This window comes from Diceros bicornis, chromosome 12 (genome assembly GCF_020826845.1).
Source record: "Diceros bicornis minor isolate mBicDic1 chromosome 12, mDicBic1.mat.cur, whole genome shotgun sequence".
In the NCBI taxonomy this organism is placed as follows: Eukaryota; Metazoa; Chordata; class Mammalia; order Perissodactyla; family Rhinocerotidae; genus Diceros; species Diceros bicornis.
Window position 1 is genome coordinate 57,878,023 of NC_080751.1, and position 22,549 is coordinate 57,900,571.

Sequence of the window (22,549 nt, forward strand, 5' to 3'; positions counted from 1 at the left end):
TCCTTAATTTTAAAACTCGTGATACAGTGAATACAAAGCTATAAATTCTACTTGAAATACTAAATATATTTGCTAAGTTATGCCCCCTTGAAATAACAGAAATGGCAATATCAGCAGTAAAGAAATGTTTATCTCATTTCACTAAAAAACTAAACATATAAAGCCCTGTCACCCTACTAGCATACATCACTGTGGAAAAGCAGAACCCCATATTTGCTGACCATTGCTTCACAAAACTCTAAAAAGACATGGCTTTAGTGGCCAAAATGCTTATCTCCACAATTTTTACTGCTTCCTTCAACAGAAAATCATGATCAGAAATCACATTACTGAATGCCAATTCTTCTCTCTGAAAAAAGGGGGATATAAATTGATATCCCAGTGCAATCTCTTTTACTTACAGACCAAGTGCACCCTTTCCTGCAGCTGACATTGTTGGGCTTTGATCAGAGGAACCTATGCCACCTTTCCAGGCAACAATGGCTTCTTAAAAAACCACTAACCACCACCACCAGCAACAACAACAAAACAAAATAACAAACAACTCTTCCGTGGTAGTGTGGATTTTTCAGTGATAAACACTAACACACTTATATGAAGTGCTGGTATGTCCTCTGCACCATCAGTGCTTTCATCCAACTGAAAAACAAAATATCTGCTAGCATGCACACATGACAGTAATTGCTTTTCCAGATGGTATGCCTTTGATAAGGGATTTTTGCCAAAAGCTCATTTTACTTTCTCTCCAAGCATAATATTTGTCATTAACTTTGAAACTGGTTTTACAAGCTTCTCAGTAGTAGCGTGAGTTAATCTGTTCTTTGCTATGAGAAGGATAACTGTGAGTGGTAACTACAGTAGTGTGGTCGTCTTTGTCTTTAGCAACAATATTCATTAATTTCACACTGAAAAGCATTATTTTATATAATTTGATATTTATTTCATTTTTCATCACAAGTCTAAAATTAATTATTATAGAGAAGGAAAGTGAGACAGAAATATTAATTCAATTCCCTAGGGTAGCATGAAAGTAGAAGAGCCAAAACTTGTGCTCTTTCCGTCATATCACAGAGAAAACTATAGCAAGGGAATACCTATTCCTTTAATATACCTCACTGAAATTTGTTTTAAAATATTTTGAGTCCAAATGAAATATTTTTAAAAGGTTCCATTTTAACTTACTGTAAACTATAATCGAAGATACAACCTTACAAATGTTCTAGGGCCTTTACTCATGTACTGATTTTGTTTTGTGTTGATTCTCCACCTCCCCCCCCACAAAAAAAACAAAATCCCACAATCTCAAAATCTAAAGTCTTCTCAAAAAAATTACAAGAAAATTGAGGCCAGCCCAGTGGGGCAGTGGTTAAGTTCATGTGCTCCACTTTGGCAGCCCTGGGTTCATAGGTTCGGATCCCAGGCACAGACCTAGCACTGCTTATCAAGCCATGCTGTGGCAGGCGTCCCACATATAAAGTAGAGGAAGATGGGCGTGGATGTCAGCCCAGGGCCCATTTTCCTCAGCAAAAAGAGGAAGATTGGCAACAGATGTTAGTTCAGGGCTAATCTTCCTCACCAAAAAAAAAAATTACAAGAAAATATTGTCAAAAAGTATTATATAAAACTTCTAAGCCTAAGTTTGTAAAATTTTCACTTTTCCTCATTTTCAAAAGGGAAAATGACCCATATTAATAGGGGATATCACTCTGTGAAAACTTGCAAAAGAATGGGGAGATAAAAGAAATTGACTAATTAGAAATCCCTAATTTAAAGATTTAAGCAACCTAATTTTGGCTATTTGGGACTTTACAAGTAGAATCATATAGTTAACAACCACAACCAATTAGTTGGCAAATTCAATTGATCAGAACTTCCTACTCCCTAATCTTAACTTTAGTTGAGATCTGAATATAGAACTTTTATATTACCTAGAAACGGATTCTAAACTCTGATTTTCTGTGCTCATTTTTTGATTGCTTTTAAATGGTTTTCAAATAAATGTATTTAGCCTCCCTGGCCCCAAAGTAAACATTCTGAGTGATGCTGTCTTCAACTTCATTCATAATGAAGTTACAGAATAATATATATTCTTCCACATATCAAAAATCATTCTTCGCAAAGCTTGGACATTCAATTAATATTGTTAAATGAAAGTAAGAAGGAGAGATATCTAAAAAAAAAAAAAAGAAAGAAAAAGGTTCTGATAATAAGACAATAATACATTTAATCATCATTACCAGTTAATTCAAAATGACACTAGAAAATTTCTGAAAAGGATAATATAGCTGATAGTTGCAGATAAGTTTTTTGTGTTTTTTTTGTGTTTTTTTGTGAGGAGATCAGCCCTGTGCTAACATCTGCCAATCCTCCTCTTTTTTTGCTGAGGAAGACTGGCCCTGGGCTAACAACCATGCCCGTCTTCCTCCACTTTATATGGGATGCTGCCACAGCATGGCTTGACAGGCGTTGCGTCAGTGTCCGCTCGGGATCCGAACCGGTGAACCCTGGGCCACCGCAGCGAAGTGCGCGCACTTAACCACTTGCGCCACCGGGCCAGCCCCCAATGCAGATAAGTTTTTAAACTTCTCATCACAGCAACCTCATTCTTTTTATCTGCTATTTGATTCGAGGTAACTTTTCTTTGGCAAAAATTGCTCAATTACACCATTCCCTTCTAAGAGGTAATCTTAACTGAGGCAGTCTTAGGATTTTCCAATATCATGGATTCTTATTATTTTAGAATTTATCGCTTTACATATTCTTATTCCAAAACAGAACAAAATGAAATTAATAATCTTAGTAATAGGTGATACATTTTTCTCAGATTTTCACGTTCTCTGTATTCTAGCAAGATTAATTTACAAACCTCTATAATGTATACAGAGAACCAACCAACTTTGACCTATCTCCTAAAATAATTATCTTTCTACACTTTCTGCCTATTTGCAAAAATATAATTAAAAGAAAAAATATTTTGTTCTTAAATAAACACCTAACTGTACCCTGTTTGGAATTTATACATATTTTAGAAAAACAGAGAGCACTATGCTTGTTTTCTGTTGATACTGTGTTTCCTTTGATTGTTTTCAATTGTCTTATGTAGTTTTTAAAGTGGGGATCCACCCCATGATTTGGAAGTGTCACTTGATTCTTTAATTACATATCTTGCTCTTCCGGCCCAAGAGAAACTAACCCATCAGATCCCAAAGGTCTACAGGGACAGTCTATGGGGAATAAAAGTGACACTTCTTGGTAAATAGAAAACCCTTAGCACTAAGTTTAGGAGAACAGGAGAAAAAGGTTTCCAACTCTATCTAAAGGACAATCACCAGGATCTTTTGTATTATGTGGGTGCACTCTGTTAGAGTTCTGAATTCAGTTGCTCATCTCAGAGGGTCATGACATAAATAAAATAATTATTAAATTGGCATTTATTCATTCCATTTCTTCTATCACAGATAGTTGACTGAGTCTTAATCTTCAATCACTATATTTCTTATAATTGACATGCTTTCCTAATTATTAGGATTACTTCCTTTTAGAATCTGGATCTTTTTTCAGTTTTTGTGGGGAATGGGTGGGAGAGGGGAGTGAACTCTTCTTTAAAAGCTAACCATTCTAGCATAAAAACTTCTAAACTTATGAAATCTATATATAGAGACCAACATTAAAAAATGACTGCCAAGGAGTCAAATTAAATAAAAATTGTGCCTCAAATACCTTAGAATAAGTAGAAATTCTAAATATCGGTGTCTTCATTTGGAAGCAAAGATTCCTACTGCATGATCTTGCCTGATGGTCCTTGATTTTATCATCAGAGTCAGTTCCAGTTACATTTCCATTAGTATGGATAGATCTAAAGTAGGAGAAAGAAGACATATTTAGTCCACTAAAAACACTACAAATTTTAGATACTGTGACACATCACTGTTTTTCTGTAAGCATACAAAGATTCTCACACAGATGCTTTAGTTGTTCAAGAAATGCAAATTCATGGGCCGGCCCCGTGCTTAGCGGTTGGGTGCGCACGCTCCGCTACTGGCGGCCCCGTTCGGATCCCGGGCGCGCACCGACGCACGGCTTCTCCGGCCATGCTGAGGCCGCGTCCCACATACAGCAACTAGAAGGATGTGCAACTATGACATACAACTATCTACTGGGGCTTTGGGGAAAAAACAAAGGAAAAGAAGGAAAAAAAAAAAAGAAATGCAAATTCCCAATTGTGTCCCTACTTGAGATTTAAAAAAACTGAGGGCCAGCCCTGGTGGCCTAGTGGTTAAATTGGGCATGCTCCGCTTTGGCGGCCCGGGGTTCAGTTCTCAGGTGCAGACCCTACACCACTCGTCTATCAGTGGCCATGCTGTGGCAGCAGCTCATATACAAAATAGAGGAAGACTGGCAAGATGTTAGCACAGGGAGAATCTTCCTCAGCAAAAAGAGGAAGATTGGCAACAGATGTTAGCTCAGGGGGAATCTTCCTCAGCAAAAATAAATAAATAAATAAAAACAAATAAATTAAAAAATTGAAATTAAAGATTAAAAGTATAATAAATAAAGTTGATAAGAGATAATTAGTCATTAGCTTTAAAAAAGTTCAGATCCCCAAAGGAGGTATGCAGCAAATTGGGCTTTGCATCGGTATTCCAAGGAGGCAAGGAGCACATAACCATGAGCTCACTCATCAGAGTTGCTGAAATCACCCCAGCAGCAGTGGCCTCAGTACCCAGTTTCAGGTAAAACGGAACAGTAGGAAGAAACAAGATTCCCAGCAGAAGATATCTCTATGATAAAGAAGTGCCCAATATGATGACTACCATTCATTCCTGGGTCACTGTCAGTGGCATATTACAAGTTGGATTTTACTAAATTAATAGTAGTGCTATATCTTCCCACTCTACCTCAAAGCTAACTCCAAACAGTGGGGACTTGGCAGACATCAGAGAATTCTTAAGAAATGTGAGCCCTACTGGCTTTCATTATTTAAAGCGTAATTGCCTTAGGCTTTACCACCCAGGGTTAAGCTTTTTACTAATATCCCTTTAGATCACAAACACACAGTGGATCAGGCTCTAGAGATAATCAGCATACCACAGGTGAATTCAGGAATCTTGCTAGTTAATACTACCTGAGGCTCCCACCCCTGTCACCCTTGGGCTTTATTCCCAAGACAACCATTCTGGCCAACTATCCTCTCTCCTACATTCATGCCTACAGTGTTTTCTAGGCTTTTTCACCCACTCTATGCATTCCCCCACTGCTGCCTTTCCTTCTAACCTTTTCCACAGAGGCCTCTGGAAACCCCTTTTACACAGCCAAACAAATCACCTCTGCATCCTCAACCTCATCACTGAACATTCCTTTCAACCACTGGGCCAAATCTCGCTCTCGAAAAGAACCCTGTAGAGTGAAGGCTAAGGCAGTAGGAGTCAACCCTCTCCACACTGACATTTCCAGACCCAAACTCACAAGCAATCCCCTTCTTTCCCTCAGGCTCATGCCATATGGGTGGACTACCCTCTTCTCTTTCTTATTCAATATCCTACTCTATTTTTTCTAACTTGGGTCCAGACTCAATCCCTTAGATGCACTCTACCTACCCTTTCATCTCTTTAGTTTCTGTGTTATCACCAGTCTCAAAATCTTGGTTGTCACCCAAGCTATCAGTCCACCTAGTATGTTACTTTCTTCCTTGCATTTCACCACCCTCAAATTCCTAATCCTGGGTCAATCCAATCAAGTGCTGCTAGAGAAAAATCACACAACCATATGCACTGATTCTGCTATAATACTAACGTCTTCAAATTCAGGTAGACACTGAATGCTATCCAGTAACCCTTTTACATGTTGTTAATCAGATCCTTCCCCCAAAACTCACACTGCCTTTGTTTCCAAACTTTTGCCACTCTCCCTCTTCCAGCCCTATGGGGAATGAGATGGGAGAAGGGTTTCTTCATGTTTTCCTTAACCATTTGTATAGGTTGTTTATATTGTGAAAATACTGTTTCTTCCACTTACTTTTAACATTTTCTCAGTCTATCACTGGCTTTTAATACTGAAGTTTTTATTTTTAGGTGGCCAGATTTTTCTATCATTGCCTTTTTCATTTCTTTTATTATTTCTCTGCTTAGAACTTTCTCCCACCTTCAATAATAGCAGGTACGTACTCTGATTTTAACCTTTCTGTGGAGAAATTGTTTGAGTACTTCATTCCAAATGATGTATGAATGAGATTTGACTCTAAACTGAACTGTATTCCGAATTGCCAGTTTTCCTAGCAACAGTAATTCCATCGTTCCTCGGTTTAAAAAGTTTCTTCTTAATATATTCACTTGTTTGCGTACAATAAGGTTGATTTCTGGGCTATAATCTCTTTAAGTAATATAATTATTGTTTCTTTATATGTTTTAATTTGTGATAAAAATATCCTTTGGTATTCTCATCTCCTTATTCTTCCTGACAATAGTTAGATACATTTTATCAGTTTCTAAGGATATGCCTCGGGATTTCATTCGTAAGAAACGGTTGCCCAGTCCACTCTTTGAGTGCTGGGTATTTCTATCATAGTTGTTGCCCACACACAATGCTACTTTCTGCTTTGAATGATCACCCATACTATTACTGGATCTAGAACCAAAACCTTTCTAATCGTGCTAGAAAGCCACTCTTTTTACATATTTATTCATCTGGAGCCAGATTCATAGAACCTTGCTCTTTGCAACTTTCCATGCTTTGTATTTGCTTTTTCATTGGTAAAATCTGGTTATATAAAATAAAGCTATCTCACACACAATTTTTATTTCATACGCCAACATTTTTTTATCAGCTCTGCAGTATTTTTCAGATCTTCCTGTTATCTTTTAAGATCCACACAGTTATATTTACTTTTTAATTAATTTTTTTGAATTCACATACTACATTCACATGAATCAAGAAATCAAAATGATGTAAAAAAGAACATACGTTTGAGAGGTTTCACTCCTATATCATCCACGTGCAGCTCACGTTGCGCTTGCTTATATATAGGTCATGACTTTTATTATCTTGTACATCCTTTCAGCGACTCTTTATGCAAATACGCCTAACTGCAAATATTGTCTTAGTCCTCCTGCCTTTTTACACAAAATGTTCAGTTTCCCAGCTTACTTTTTTTTTATTTGGTATAGCCTGCAGATTTTCCATGTTAGGATATGTTTCTTCACTGTCTTTTAAAGCTTCACGATATTTCATTGTGTGAATACATACTAGTTTGTGTAAGCAAGCCCCTATTTTTAAGAAATTAGATTCTACAAATTTAAGTCTTATTTCTGAAAATAATTTATTTCAAGAGCAATAACTGTACAAACCAAAAAGTACACGAACCTATGTGGGGTGATTTCACAAATTTTTATTCTATTAATAAATATAAGTTCTCTTGTACATGACTTTATCTTTTATCTCAAGTTTACTCTATGATCCTATCTAAAGTCTATCAACCATTATAGTCATAATCTCTGAAAGCAGAACAATAGTTCTCAGGGTAAGAGGCCTCAAATTCTGAAAGCTGCCCAACCTCACTGAGGGTTTCCATGGGGCTGCAAAAATGAAGTACAGTTGTACAAGAGTCAAGACAGTTGTGCAAGTCAATAAATGTTCCATTCTACTTAGTGGGATCAGGAAAGGCTTCATGGAGGAAGTAGCTGTTTGTGTTCAATCCTAAATGAAGTGCTCAAGAGGCAGGTGAAGGTAAGGGAAAACTTAAAGAGGGAACAAAATAAACAGCAGTTTGAATCAGCATACCTTGTCAAGAACTCTTAAGTAGTTCCACTTCCACTTAGAATGCAGAAAGCCACAAAAGAATGTCATTCCCACTCTAATGAGAAAAAAGCCGGATCTATAAAATCAAAACTTCTCTTGAGCCTAACAAAGAGTTGAGGTCACAAAGCAACCAAGAAAATTTAATTCCAAAAAGGGACAAGTTCCTTCAAGGGGGACAAGTTCCTTCAAGGAGAGACTGCACACACAAACTGTTTTACCTTTGGCAGGTCACAGAAAAAGAAGTGGCCACCATACAAGTGTCTAAGAAAAACTCTGCTAAAATTTTAACAAATTCTTAAAGATCAAGTGCAGACTAGTGTGTCAGTTAGGAATGGCTGGGGACCCCAGACACAAGAAGAGTTTACTCTCAACTGCAAGTTCTTCTACATGCCTCAACCAGATGATCACAAGAAAGCTTAGAGGTAGGACAGGAAACAAGAAAGAGCCCTGAATCATTGGGGCAAGAGTGCAGGAAATGACAAGCATAGGCCTGAAGCCCTGCCTAATTCCCCAACCTTTCTCCCACACAGAGCAAAAGCCTCAAGCCACTAGGGGAAGGACAGAAAATCTTCTTACCCCCGGGTCCAGCCAAAAACCCAGTGCTTCAGAGGAGAACAGAAGTAAAATGCCTCTGCCTCTGGGGGTGGGGGAGAAAACACTCTCAAGCCCCCAGACACAGGTATATCTACTTATGCTAGGAGAGGGTAGATGCAAAAAAATCCCTCTGCCACTGTGGGGGAGGGGAAGCAGGAAAAAGTCTTGAGCAAAGGATCCTGCACTAACATCAGGGAGAAACCTACTACCACTACGGGAGGGAGAGGATATTCCTAAAGACCAAACACAAATATACAACAGAGTTTGACTGCCACAAGGAAGAGAGCAGAAAAAGTGAGAAAGCCCTATCACCAGTGCCCAGAAACATAGGGCCTGACCAGGATTGAGTCTGGACCAGAACAAAAGAGAACCCCACCCTGTCCCACAAGCATAGCACTGGGTAACAAGCAACAATAGTCTATCACTGGGAAAGGGACAATAACATGAAGAGAAATCTCTCTATTGCACAAATGTGCAAAGACCGTTGAAAGATGAGGGTGTTATAGGAACACAGAGAAAATCCTGTAGTACCACATGCCACACTCTAAACACAATGGAACAGCAGCCAACTGCTGGAGAAATCTGAAGCCTGTGGTGCACTGAAGGTAACAATGGCAACAAAATCCAAACTCAGCTCAATTCATGATTAGATTGACTCAACCTCCAACACAAACAGCCTGACAGAAGAAGAAAATCACTGCAATCTCTCCTATTCTTCTGTACACAATGGTGAACATTAAATCAAAAATTATGAGGCATGCACAAAGGCAAGAAAAAAAAAACCTTTGTCAAGATATAGTGCAATCAACAGAGTAAGAAATGATTCAGTTACTGAAATTATCAGACATTTTAAAATAACTGTAAATACATTAAATGATCTAATAGAAGAGGTGGACAACATTCATAAAGAGATGGAAAATTTCAGCAGTGAAGTGGAAACTTAAAACAGAAAGGCTAGGCCGGCCCTCTGGTTTAGCCATTAAGTGCGCGCGCTCCGCTGCTGGCGGCCCGGGTTCGGATCCCAGGCGCACACGGATGCACCACTTCTCCCGCCATGCTGAGGCCGCGTCCCACATACAGCAACTAGAAGGATGTGCAGCTATGACATACAACTATCTACTGGGGCTTTGGGTGGGTGGGGGGGACAGAAAGGCTAGAAACAAAAAAAATGATATTAGAGAAGAAAAATTCCTTTGACAGGTTCAACAACAGTCTGGATACAGCTGAGGAAAGAACTGGTGAACCTGATGACAAGTCAATAGAAATAATACAAAACAAAACCATAGTTAGAAAGAGTGGGGGGAAAAAACAGTTCAGGGCATCCAAGAGATATGGAATTATATCAAAATGTCTAGCATCCATTTAACTGGAGCCCCAGGAGAATAAAACAAAAACAATGAGATACAAGAAATACATGAAGAGAAAATGGCCAAGAATTTTCCCAAATGAATCCAAGACAACAGACCAAAGATCAAAAAATCCCAGGGAACCCCAATCCTGATAAATACCAAAATGCACACAAACAAACAAACATACATGGATATATCATAGTCAAACTGCAGAAAAACAAAGATAAAACTCTCAAAGGCAGACACAGAAAAAAGAAAGATTACATACAAACAACAAAGATTAAAATTTCCTACTCTTCAGGAAATTACACAAGCCAAAAGACAATACTGAGTTCACATCTTTCAGGCACTGAAAGGAAAAAAAGCTGAACACAGAATTCTATAACCAACAAAAAATATTTTTCACAAATGAAGGAAGAAAGAAAGATGTTTGACAAATAAAACCTGGGAGAATTCACTGCCTGCAGACACGAGAAATGTTAAAGGAAGTTCTTTAGGCAGGAGTGAAAATTACCAGGTGAAAATCTGGATCCACAAAAAAGAAATGAAGAGCATTAGAAAGAGAAGGTAAATATAAAAGACTATTTCTTTTCTTATTTTTATTCATTTTAGAAGGCTATACACCAACTAAAGCAAAAAATAACATATTGTGGGGTTAATAACATATATAGAAGTAACATTTATGACAACATAGTACAAAAATGGAAGGTAGAAAACTGAAGTATACTGTTGTAAGGTCATTACATGATACATGAAACAAAGTCTGCAAACATTTTTGATTGTCACAACTGGGTGTGGGGAGTTGTCACAACTGGGTGTGGGGAGTGGTTGCTACTGTCATCTAGTAGACAGAGGCCAGGGATGCTGCTAAAAATCCTACAATGCACACAGGATATCTCCACCATCCCCAACAAAGAATTATCCAACCAAAATTACTGATAATGCCAAGGTTGAGAAACCATAACCTAGAGCAACCACTAATATGTGTGTGTGTGTGTGTATATATATATGTATATATGTGTGTGTATAAATATACGTGTGTACATATATAGAATAAGCCAAGTGTTAGATAAAATGGAATTATGAAAAATGATTAATTCAATACAAGGCAGAAAAATGGGAAAAAATAAACAAAAAAAAGATTAAAAAATAGTAAACAACTAGCAAGGCAGTAGACTTAAATCCAAATTTATCAATGATTATATTAAATAGAAATTATCCAAACACCCAATTAAAAGGTAGAGATTATCAGATCAAATTAAACAAATAAGATGCAACTATGTGCTATCCACAAGACACTTACTTTAAATACAAAGACAGAGAAAGGTTAAAAGTAAAAGGACAGAAAGGAAAGAAAACTTAGCATGGCTATATTAATAACTGACAAAGCAGACCTCAGAACAAAGAATATTATCAGTGATAAACAGGGACACTGAATAATGATAAAGGATCAATTCATCAACAAGGCACAGCAATCCTATATGTGTTTTTACCTAACAACACAGCTTCAAAATAAATAAAATAAAAACTGATAAAACTGTAAGGAGATTAGACAAATCCACAATTACAGTTGTAGACATTAATACTCCTTTGTTATTAATCAAAAGAACAAGACGACAGAAAAAGAAGACTTGAAATTGACCTAATTGGACATTTATAGAACATTCTACACAACGAGAGCAGAATATACTTTCATTTGAAGGGAACACAGAACATTCACCAAGAAAGACCATATTGTGGGCCACAAAAGAAACCTCAAGATAGTTAAAAGAACTAAAATCAAATAATGTATTTTCTCTGACCAAAACAGAAATTAAATTAGAATCGGTAACTGAAAGATAGATTAAGAATTACCAAAGGTCTGAAATTAAACAACACACTTCTAAGTACCCCAAGAGTCAAAAAGTAAGAGATATTAGAAAATATTTTTAGTTAAATGAAAAGTAAAACAGAACATATCAAAATTTGTGGGATACCACTAAGTAGTTTCTAGAGAGAAACTTATAGCATTAAATGCTTATACTAGAAAAAAAGAAAAGTCTTGAATCAATAATCTAAGCCTCCATCTGAAGGAAGTAGAAAAAGAAGAGCAAATTAAACACAAAGCAATTAGAAGGAAGGAATGAAATTGAAAACAAAAAACAACAGAAAAAAATCCATGGAACCGAAATCTAGCTCTTCGGAAAGTTCAATAAAATTGAATAAACTTCTGGACAGAGTGATCAAGAAAAAGAGAGAAGCCACGAATTACCTATATCAGGAATGAAAAGGGGACATCACTAGAAATCTCACAGATATTAAAAGGATAATAAGAGAATATTATGAACTTTATGGCAATAAATTCTACAACTTGGATAAAAGGTACCAATTCCTTAAAAGTTTGAAGACAAACTACCAAGTTCACTCAAGAAATCAGATAACAAGAATAGCTCTTGGTATATTAAAAAAATTTAATTCATAATTTTAAATCTTCCCATGAAGAAAGTTCCATGACAAATGGCTTCCTTGGTAAATTCTACCGAACATCTAAGGAAGAAATCATACCAATACCATATTACATATACTCTTTCAGAAATAAATGAAGAGAAAACATTTCCCAATTCATTTTATGAGGACAGCATTACTCTGATACAAAAATCAAACCAAAAAAAAAAAAAAAACTTTAATAAAAAGAAACTACAGACCAATATCCTTTCATCAACATAGACACAAAATATCTTAACCAAACACTAGAAGAATGAATCCAGGAATATATAATAAGGAATATATGCCATCCTCTCACCTTCCAGTGCTATAATCAGACAATGCTCCTGCTGCTAGTCATAGGGTTTTCATGGCCAATTTTTCAGAAGTCGGTAGCCAGGTCCTTCTTCCTCATCTGTCTTAGTCTGTAAACTCCACTGAAACCTGTCCACCGTGGGTGACCCTGCTGGTATTTGAAATATCGGTGGCATAGCTTTCAGCATCACAGCAACAAGCAGCCACCACAGTATGACAATTGACAGATAAGTGGTGTGGTTTCCTGACTGGGAAACAAACCTAGGCCACGGCGGTAAGAGCACCAAATCTTAACCACTAGACCATCGAGGCTGGCTCATATTAATAGACTGAAACAAAAATGATCATCTTAATAGATGCAAAAAAAAGATTAGAAAAAACCCACAGCCATTCATGATTCAAAACTAGAAACAGCAGAGAACATCCTCAGCCTAGGACATAAATCTACAGCTAATATCATACATAATCATGAAAGAAAGATTAAATGCTTTTTCTCGAAGATCAGGAACAAGGCAATAACATCTGCTCTCACCACTCCTAGTCAACACTGTACTGTATTGCCAGTACAATAACGCAAGAAAAGGAAACAAAAGCACAGAGATGAAAAAAAAAGCTTTTTCCACAAGTGATAGGATTGTATACAGAAAAAAACAAAGAATCTACTACTAAAACTAATAAGTGAATTTAGCAAAATTGCAGGATACAAGGTCAACATACAAAATTCAATTGTATTTTTATATGGTAGCAATTAATAATTAGAAATAAATTAACAAAAGAGTAGCAGTTATATTAGCATCAAAAAAGAAATACTTAGGATAAATATAACAAAATAAATGGAAGATCTGCGTGCTCAAAAATACAAAATACCAAGTGAGAAGTCAAAGACCTCAATAAATGGAGATACATACTATTTTCAAAGATCAGATCAATCAATATTGTGAAGATATCAATTCTCCCCAAATAATTTACAGATCTAATGTAAATTCCAATCAAAATCCCAACAGGCTTTTTTGTAAAAACTGACAAGTTGATTCTAAAATTTATATGGAAATACATAGAACCTAGAATACTCAAAACAATTTTGAAAAAGAAGAATAAAGTTGGAAAATTTAAACTACCTGTTTTAAAGGCTTTCTATGAAGCTATAGTTATCAAGACACCATAATTCTGGCATAAGGATAAACATACGGATCAATGGAAGAGAAGAGACAGTCCAGAAATAGATCTACATATTTATGGTCAATTGATTTTCAACAAAAGTACCAGGGTAATTCAATGGAAAAAGAATTGTCTTTGTAACAACTGGTGCCAGAACAACTGACATCCACACAGGGGAAAGAAAAAAAGAACATCAACCCACACCTCACATCTTATACAAAAATTAATAGACCTAAATATAAAAAAACACAAAGCTGTAAAACTTCTAGAGGAAAACATGAGAGAAAATTTTAGGGACCCTAGGTTAGCCCAGGGGCTGGCAAGCTTTTTCTGCAAAGGGTCAGATAGTAAATATTTTAGGCTTTGTGGGTTATACAATCTCGGTTGCAAATACTCAACTCTGTCCTCATAGAATGAAAGCAGCGCGAGACAATATGTAAACAAATGGGCAGGGCCATGTTCCAAAAACACTTTATTTACAAAATAAGCAGTGGGCTGAACTGGCTGTAGTTTGCCTACCCTTGAGTTAAGCAAAGAGTTTTTAGATATGACACAAAAAACATGAACCATAAAAGAAAAAAATTCATATATTGCACTTAAAATTTGAAACTTCTGCTCTTCAAAAGACAGTGCCATGAAAATGTAAAGACAAGCCACAAACTTGGAGGAAATATTTGTGAAACAAATATTGGACTTGAATTAGATAAATAATTTGTTTCTAGGGCCGGTGCCATGGCTTAGCGGTTAAGTGCGCGCGCTCCGCTGCTGGCGGCCCAGGGTTCGGATCCTGGCGCGCACCGAGCCACCGCTTCTCCGGCCATCCTGAGGCCGCGTCCCACATACAGCAACTAGGATGTGCAGCTATGACATACAACTATCTACTGGGGCTTTGGGGGAAAAAATAAATAAATAAATAAAATTATTAAAAAAAAAAAAACTTGTTTCTAGAATATAAACAACTCAATACAATAATAAGAAAATACACAATCCAATAAAAATAATGGGCAAAGTATTGGGACAATGCAAAAATGACAACTCTAACAAGCAGCCTAGTTACATGGTACATGTGTTTAAGCCTTCCTACTGGCCTTTAAGCTACCTAAAACTAGACTACTCCTGTCTGAATGGAGCACCCAACATTCTGCCTTACACAAGAAGATAACCAACAAATGAAATAAAACTATCAGAGCATTTTTTAAAAGTTAATTTTTAGAGAAGTTAATACACAGACCCGGTAAAAAAAAGTAAACTGTACTAATGGGTTACGGTGAATAGAAATTTTTCCCCAATCATCCAGGCTCCCTTCCCTTGTTTACTGTGTATTCAGAGGTATTCTATACATATAAAAGCATTTACATATGCTTTTAATGAAAGTGGTAGTATATTATACACAATTTTTCATCATGATTTTTTTTACTTAATGTATCTTAGAGCTTACTTCATATCACTCCTTATAGAATTCCCTCATGCTTTTTTTTAAACAACGTCATGATATTATATTATATGAATACATCATAATTGATTTAACCAGCTTCTCATCGATAGACCATTACTGACAATGCTGTAAAGAATATCTGTGTACTCGTGAAGTGGAATTAGTGAGTCAAAGAGTATCTAGGGCCAGCCCCGTGGCTTAGCGGTTAAGTGCAGGCGCCCCACTGCTGGCGGCCCGGGTTCGGATCCCGGGTGCAAACCGACGCACTGCTTCTCCGGCCATGCTGAGGCTGTGTCCCACATACAGCAACTAGAAGGATGTGCAGCTATGACATACAACTATCTACTGGAGCTTTGGGGGAAAATTAAATAAATTAAAAAAAAAATTTATTAAAAAAGAAAAGAGTATCTAGATTTTAAATTATGATAGCCTTTGCTAGATTGTGCTCCACAAAGCTTATTGTGGCTTAAAAAAAATATGGGCATGTGTCAGTAAACCTTCCAGATAAGGGAAACTAAGATAAAGTAGCAAATTCTCATAATATAGGCCCGATTACTAAACAAAGATGTTTTCGAAGACTTTCAACTCTTAAGTAATACCTGTTAATCCAAGATAAGTTTATAGTGAGTGACAATGAGAAGAGTGAGATGTAGTACGGCTCCCCATTACCCCCAAATTTTTTCTATTAAATTAAGGCAATAATTTTTATTTAATATTTATAACCTGTTTAATTTCTAAGAGGACTTGAATTAGTTACAAGTTAAAATACAAAGTAAAGAGGATTAATCACAATAAAACTATGTAAATGAAAGTAAAAATTAGATACTATGGTAGTTGGTATAGCTACATACTATCTTCCAAAGATGGCTGCTATCAATTCCTTCCCTTCCTGTGGGCCCATGTCACTCCACTCATCAAGAGATGGGGCTTATTTCCCAGCTCCATGAATCTTGGCTGGCCTTGTGACTTGCTTTAACTAACAGGATGTGCTGAAAGTGACACTCTGAAACTCCAGAGAACAGGAGGACTGGCAGCTTCCCTTTCTCTCTCTTGGAAGTTAGAAGCCACGTAAGAAACTTCGACTACCCCAAAACTACCACGCCGTGGAGAGGCCATGTGGAGGCATGCCACGGTGCTAGACATGTGAGTGAAGCCACCTTAGACTGTCCAGCCCAGCCTGGCTACTAGCTGAGTGAGTGATCCCAGCTGATGAGACACAGAGCAGAAGAATCCCTCAGCCAAACCTTGCCAAATTCCTGACCCAGAGAAGTGTAAAAATAATAAATCAATGAGGTTTTAAGCCACTAAGTTTTGGGGTGACTTGTTATTACACACTATCAAGCTCATGATATGAGGAAATTATAAACACTGAGCGTCAAATTTGGGTCTATCTTTTCAGGGTTATAAGTTTTCATCCTCCAATAAAAAGAAAGGTAAGTTTTGTATCTGAACAGTATGCACTTGTGCAAAGAACAATGAGCCTAGTGGACTACAGTTTCAAATATAATTTTAGAAAACGCACGTCCTTCAAATGATATTCCTTGCAGATAGCTTCTACACAAACAGATGGCATATCATTACATCAGAACTCAGTACAGGCATTTTCACGTCGGGGAAGACAGATACTTTTGTTCTCTGAAGACTTAATACAAGAAACTAGATGAATACATAATTCATTAATGAATAAGATATTCATTAAACTATCTTCCCATATCTGATATTTTAAGTGAGCTTTTGATAGACATTAAATAGGTGTCAGTTTCTGATTAAATCTTCTAATAAGAACACACAGAATAAATACTTTATAAGGTTGGTTCAAGTTAGTCTCATATATATTAATAGCCCTAAAATATACCTTTTCCCTAGAACTGCTCCCACTGAGATCACCAATATTCTTTAATGCTATATCCCATGAAAATACCTTGGTCCTTGACTTATTTAATCTTAAACAGCATCCAGACAAACAACCATTCTCTTTCAGTCACTAAGTGCAGCTCACACTCAAGGGCTGGGGAGTTAAGTTCCACTCCTTAAGGGAGGACAGTGTCTGCATAAATTACTTGGAATTCTTCTGTATGGTATAAATAAATAAGTGGGGGCAGTTATTTATTCAATCACCTATTTTAATCAGTATGGACTTAGGGATATTTACTTTATACTTGGGGTTATAATCTAATACTATGTTATTTATTTTACTGCTCAAATTGTTCCAGCTTTGGTCATTGGGTGCTCCTTCAGGTTGGCTCCTGTATCCTTTTGCCAAGCCCCTATCCTTTTGGATTTTGAGTATTTTCTCACTTTCTGGCAATATAAAATGTTTCAGGCTTATCTTGCATATTCCTGTCCCAGTCCAAGAATCAGCCATTTTTCAAGGAGCTTTAGTTCTTTTTATTGGAGAATGGTATTAGAAACCAAGATCTGGGTGCTGGGTGGGCTCAGTGCTACTGGGGTATCATTGCTTCCAGACTCTTTCAGTAGACAGAGCTAGGAAATATATGTCTGTATAATAGGCCATATATACATACATATCTATAATTGTTTCTTTATCCATATCTATATTAAGCTAAACATGAGTTCATATTGATGTCTCTAACTCTAATCCAGTACCATATGATTCATTCCAGCCTTCCCCTTGCCTGTGGTTATCTGTAACCTCACTCTCCAAAAATGAGAAACCTGGCTCTCACAATTCACCATTCATTTACTCATTTGTTTAATACCAGTATGCACGTAAAATGGCTTCAGAATTATTAGCCTACTGAATTTTTGTCCTATTTTTTTAGTTTCCTTCCAAAAGTCTTATTAGAAGAATACTCATTTTAGATGTATGTGTTCCTAAGATCTTCACCTAAATCATCTCTTCTCTCTCTGCACATTCTACCTGGGTGGTGTTTCATCTCCATGACTTGAGTTACCTTCCAAATGCTGATAATTTCCAAATCAGTATCTCCAGCCCAGATCTCTCTCCTAAACTTCAAACCTACTTATCTAACTATCTACTAGATCTCAACTTATGTGTCCGATAGGCATCTCAAACTGAACTCATCATCCTTCCCTAATCTCCTCCTCCAGTGTTCCCCTACTGAATGGCATCATCATCATCTACCTATTGCGCAAACCAGAACTTTAAGAGCAGGTCTGTCCTCTTCCCTCTACATCTTCCTAATATCCAACCACCAAAGCCTAAATCTTTCTCAAATCCATCTACTTCTGTCCACTCCATGACCCTAGGATAGCCAGCCCAACATCACCTCTGACCTAGAAAATTTATTGTTAGAACAAACAAATAAATAGGACAACTCTCTAACTGATCTCACTACCTTCAATTTTACCAGCTCTAATCTGATATTCTCCACACCATAGCCTGAGGGATCTTTCTAAAAAACAAACCACATCATATCACTTTTTCATGATTAAAATCTTTTAATAGCTCCCTATTCCTCTCTAGATAAAACCCAACTGCCTTGATATCATTTTCAAGGTTCTGTGTGATACTATCACTAGTTACCTCTCCAGTGTCATCTGTTCCTTTCTCTCATTTTGTATTCTCTGCAATCAACTAACCTGAAATCTTCTCAACTTCTCTCTCCTGTCGTCTTGTCTCAACTCAGATGCTGCTTCTTCAGAAAGCCATCTCTGCCTTTCCCTCAAATCTGAGTTAAGTGCTCCTGCTCTATGCTCACATTCCTCCATGTAGTCTACCCATTGTAGTATCCATTGTACTGCACTGTAACTACCTGGTTATTTTTTGCATGGGTCGACAGACTATAAGCTCCATCAAGGCAAAAATTACATCATCTTGTTTTTCACTGCATCTCTGAGAGCCTGATACGTAGAAGGAACACAATAAATGCTTAAAATAAACACTTTTGAGTTTCTATTTTTATTTCTGTGGCTTATATTTAATGACTATTTTATAGGTAATCAAAATGAAATATCTTCTGTAAGGTACAGAGTTTAATATTAATCTGTTAAATCAAGTTTACTAATTATATTATTCTATAGAGTATTTCCTTGGATACCCTTTTTCAGAAAAGGTACAAAGCTAGTATAATTTCTGAAACCACTTCTGTTTGAAAAATCTCTCTTTACTTCATATGTAAATAACAGTGTGGTAAGGTATAAAACTCTGAAGTCATATCCTTTTCCCTCCCAACACTGTAGATACTGCAGTAGTTACCAAACTTCAAACCAGGAATCAATACTACTGGTGATGTTTTCACTAGTCCCAGTACGATCAAAAAAGTTGACAGTGTTGTTCGACCTAAAACAAAAATTATTCAATTGTTTGTTTTATATTTTATATCCTTGTTTAGCCAAATAAAAGTTTGATAATTGATGTTAATTACTCAAATTTTCTACTAGCATTTTATTAGTCCATAAATCCAAAGGTCTAGAATTCCCTAATCTAGCATTTTTCATTAAATAGAAGACGAGATTCCAACCTGATTATCTTTCCTTTGAAAATCATTTGGTTTTCCTCCTTGAATACTTGTAGAAAATTCTCTCATTCTTGAACATCTGAAATGTGACTAGTCTAATTACTCATCTTGTTTGCTATTTGGTGAGTTCTGTTACAAGTGCAAGTCTTCAATTCAGCAACATTTTCACCACTGAGTATTTCTTGATTACTTATACATCATTTCTGTTCTTTCCTTTTAGAACACTCAATTTATGTATACCAGATCTCTTGGATCTATCTATTGTCTCTATTATCTTTTTGTCATAATCTCCATCTCTCTCTCCATAATTCTGGAACATCATTTGAACTAGTCTTCTAATTCACTAATGTGATTTTCTGGAGTATTCAATATACTTTTCACTATTATTATATATTTTCATTTAATTTTAATGATTTTGCTTTCCGAACACTTTTTCCTATTCTCAGAATGCCCCTTGTTCATGACAATCCCCTCTTAAATCTCACTGAGTCTAAAAATTTGGATTTTTTACATCTGATGCAGTGTCATAACTATTTCACATATAGCTATCTGCTATGAAAATTCAAATTATTCCTTCTTTTCAACTACTGAGTCTTCTTATCTCCTATGATTTTTCTGTTTGCTCATACCTACAAGAGAGATGGCTATGTTCTTGCAGAATCAGAACCTAAGAAAGGCTCTCTCAAGAATTATTTAGATCAGTGTTAAAATCTTTTTCAGAAAATTTCTCCTTTATGTCAACACTGGAAACCCAAAACCAGCTGGGGCCACAACCTCTTCTCCACCTGCTAAGGCTCACCTCAGTAATAGCCTTAATCCAGTCCAGCAGACTGACCCTCTGTGTCAGTTAAGATTAGGTTCAGATGCACATGAACAAATACCTGTGGTTTACAGAAAAGAAAGGTTTATTTTTTCTCTCACATAAGATGTCTGGAGGTAGGTAGGTCAGGATAGATTGGCAGCTCTGAAGTCACCAAGGACCACCACTTGTTCTACCTTTTCACTCTGCCAGCCTTACCCCACAGCATCTATGCTCCAAGTCATCTCATGGTCAAGAGATGACTGCTGCAACTCCAGAAATTACATCCACGTCCTAGGCAGAAGAAAGGAGGAAGGGACAAGAGCTCCTCCTGAGGCTTCCCTAGATGAGTCCATCTCCTTTAAAAAGCTTTCCTAGAAGCCAAAAGCCAAGGCCAGAGCCAAAGCCAAAGGCTTCTGTTTACAGCTGCTGGAGAATGTCATTTTATAGTTGGGCTTAATGATATGTCCATATTATAGCAGTTATGTTACTAAGAAAGAAAGGGAGAAGAAATACTGGGTTGGCAACCAGCACTCTCAACCCTATCATTTTTCTCCCTCTCCTCAACAAGTTTCTAGTTTGCCAATGTCCCTCTTAATTATGGTATTCAGAATTAAAGTCAAACAACAGATGTTACATGTATTTTCACTAGGGTAGCATAATTAATTCTTCCTGTAGTCAGAACATAATACTTCAATTAATGCATTTTAAGGTTGTCCAAATTTCCCCAAAAGTCATATCAAACTTCAGTTGTCTAAAATGCCCTATTTTTTACTATTCCAAAACAGGATTTCTCCATCCTGTATTTGTACAACTGATTTTCAAGGACTCTTAATTGAGCATCTTCAGTGTGACACTGCGGTCAAGTTAAAGACACAAAAAAACCTTGAAAGACTTGTGGTATCAGGAGCTAAAGAGACAGAGCATATAAATAGATGAACAACAATGTAAGATATCATATGAATCTTTCCAGACAAAGAAGAGAGAAAATAGGTGCTACAAAAATATAGAGTTGGCAGAAAAGTTTAAGAGTGAAATGGGAGAAAGTGAAAGCTTAGAAGAGAATGAAAGAAAACACCTGACAATGTTTGTAAGAAAAGGGTAAAAAACTAGTAAAGAGGCTAGCGAAGAAAATAGGACTAATGGAATAACATCCTCTCCTTTAACCCTGCATCCCACCCCCGTCCCAGCTCCCACAGATCTCACTCCTCTGCGAACCTATGTCTGCAGGATCTATGTTCACAGCCTCTGCCACCTTACTTGCCATTTATTCCTCAACCCACTGTAATCTGGCTTTAGCCCCACCATTCCATTGAAGCTGCTCCTGTTTTGGTCATCTCTTAACTGCCAGATCACTACTTAGCCCTTGTTTACCCTTTGGTAATCTGGCATCACTGACCACTCCCTTCTCTGGTTTCCGTGACATTATTCTTGGTGCACCTCTTACTCTCCAACCATTCTTCCCTCCCTTGTCTGTGCTGGCTCCTCTTCTTCACATACCTCTCAAATGGTAGTGGTCATTTTGTCTCCAAGTCTATGCATTCTTCCTGAGCAACCTCACCCATGAGCATGAGATCCACTACCATTATCACCTATATATGACTTCCAAATCTTGCTCAAGGCCAAACATTTGAGTTCCACTGGCACCAAAAAGATTGTTCCATTTCAACAACCATATTTTTCATTCCCCAGATCTCTAATTGATTCCTCTTAATAAATGCCTACTCTTGTTTTATAACTACTTGTTTTTGTTAAGAATATAATAAATTCGGGGCCAGCCCAGTGGCGTAGTGGTTAAGTTCACGCTCCGCTTCAGTGGCCCAGAGTTCGCAGGTTAGGATCCTGGGCGCAGACCTACACTCTGCTCATTAAGCCATGCTGTGGCAGTGTCCCATATACAAAATAGAGGAAGACTGATGCAAATGTTAGCTCAGGGTCAATCTTCCTCAAACAAAAAGAGGAAGATTGGCAACAGATGTTAGCTCAGTTAGCCAGTCTTCCTCACACAAAATTCACTATCTTCCTAAAATTATTGGCTACACTCATTTTAGAAATCTGTTCTGGTAACTTTTTATTTGACCCTAAGCTCTTCTGTTCGTTGACTCTCTTTCATGGTGTTAGCTTTCCTGAAACAATGTGGAGATTCTTATCTTTGTAGTTGGGATTCTGTTACATTCTGGGGGCCTCTTTTGGTAAGGCT

General features: G+C 37.0%; 1 protein-coding gene across 8 annotated transcripts in view; it reads right to left on the bottom strand.

The window, feature by feature from the left end:
• The window catches only part of NCOA1 (nuclear receptor coactivator 1), a 234,621-nt gene that overhangs the window by 175,637 nt on the left and 36,435 nt on the right, over window positions 1–22,549 (bottom strand). For 6 of the 8 annotated variants that reach the window (XM_058551677.1, XM_058551679.1, XM_058551671.1 and 3 more), the window contains exon 2: window positions 3,721–3,856. The exons of 1 other annotated variant lie outside the window; for it this stretch is intronic. The gene's annotated coding sequence lies outside the window, so the exon portion shown is untranslated. Of the gene's footprint in view, window positions 1–3,720; window positions 3,857–12,519; window positions 12,847–22,549 lie in introns of those variants that run through there. One more of the 8 variants, XM_058551672.1, reaches the window with a different exon arrangement.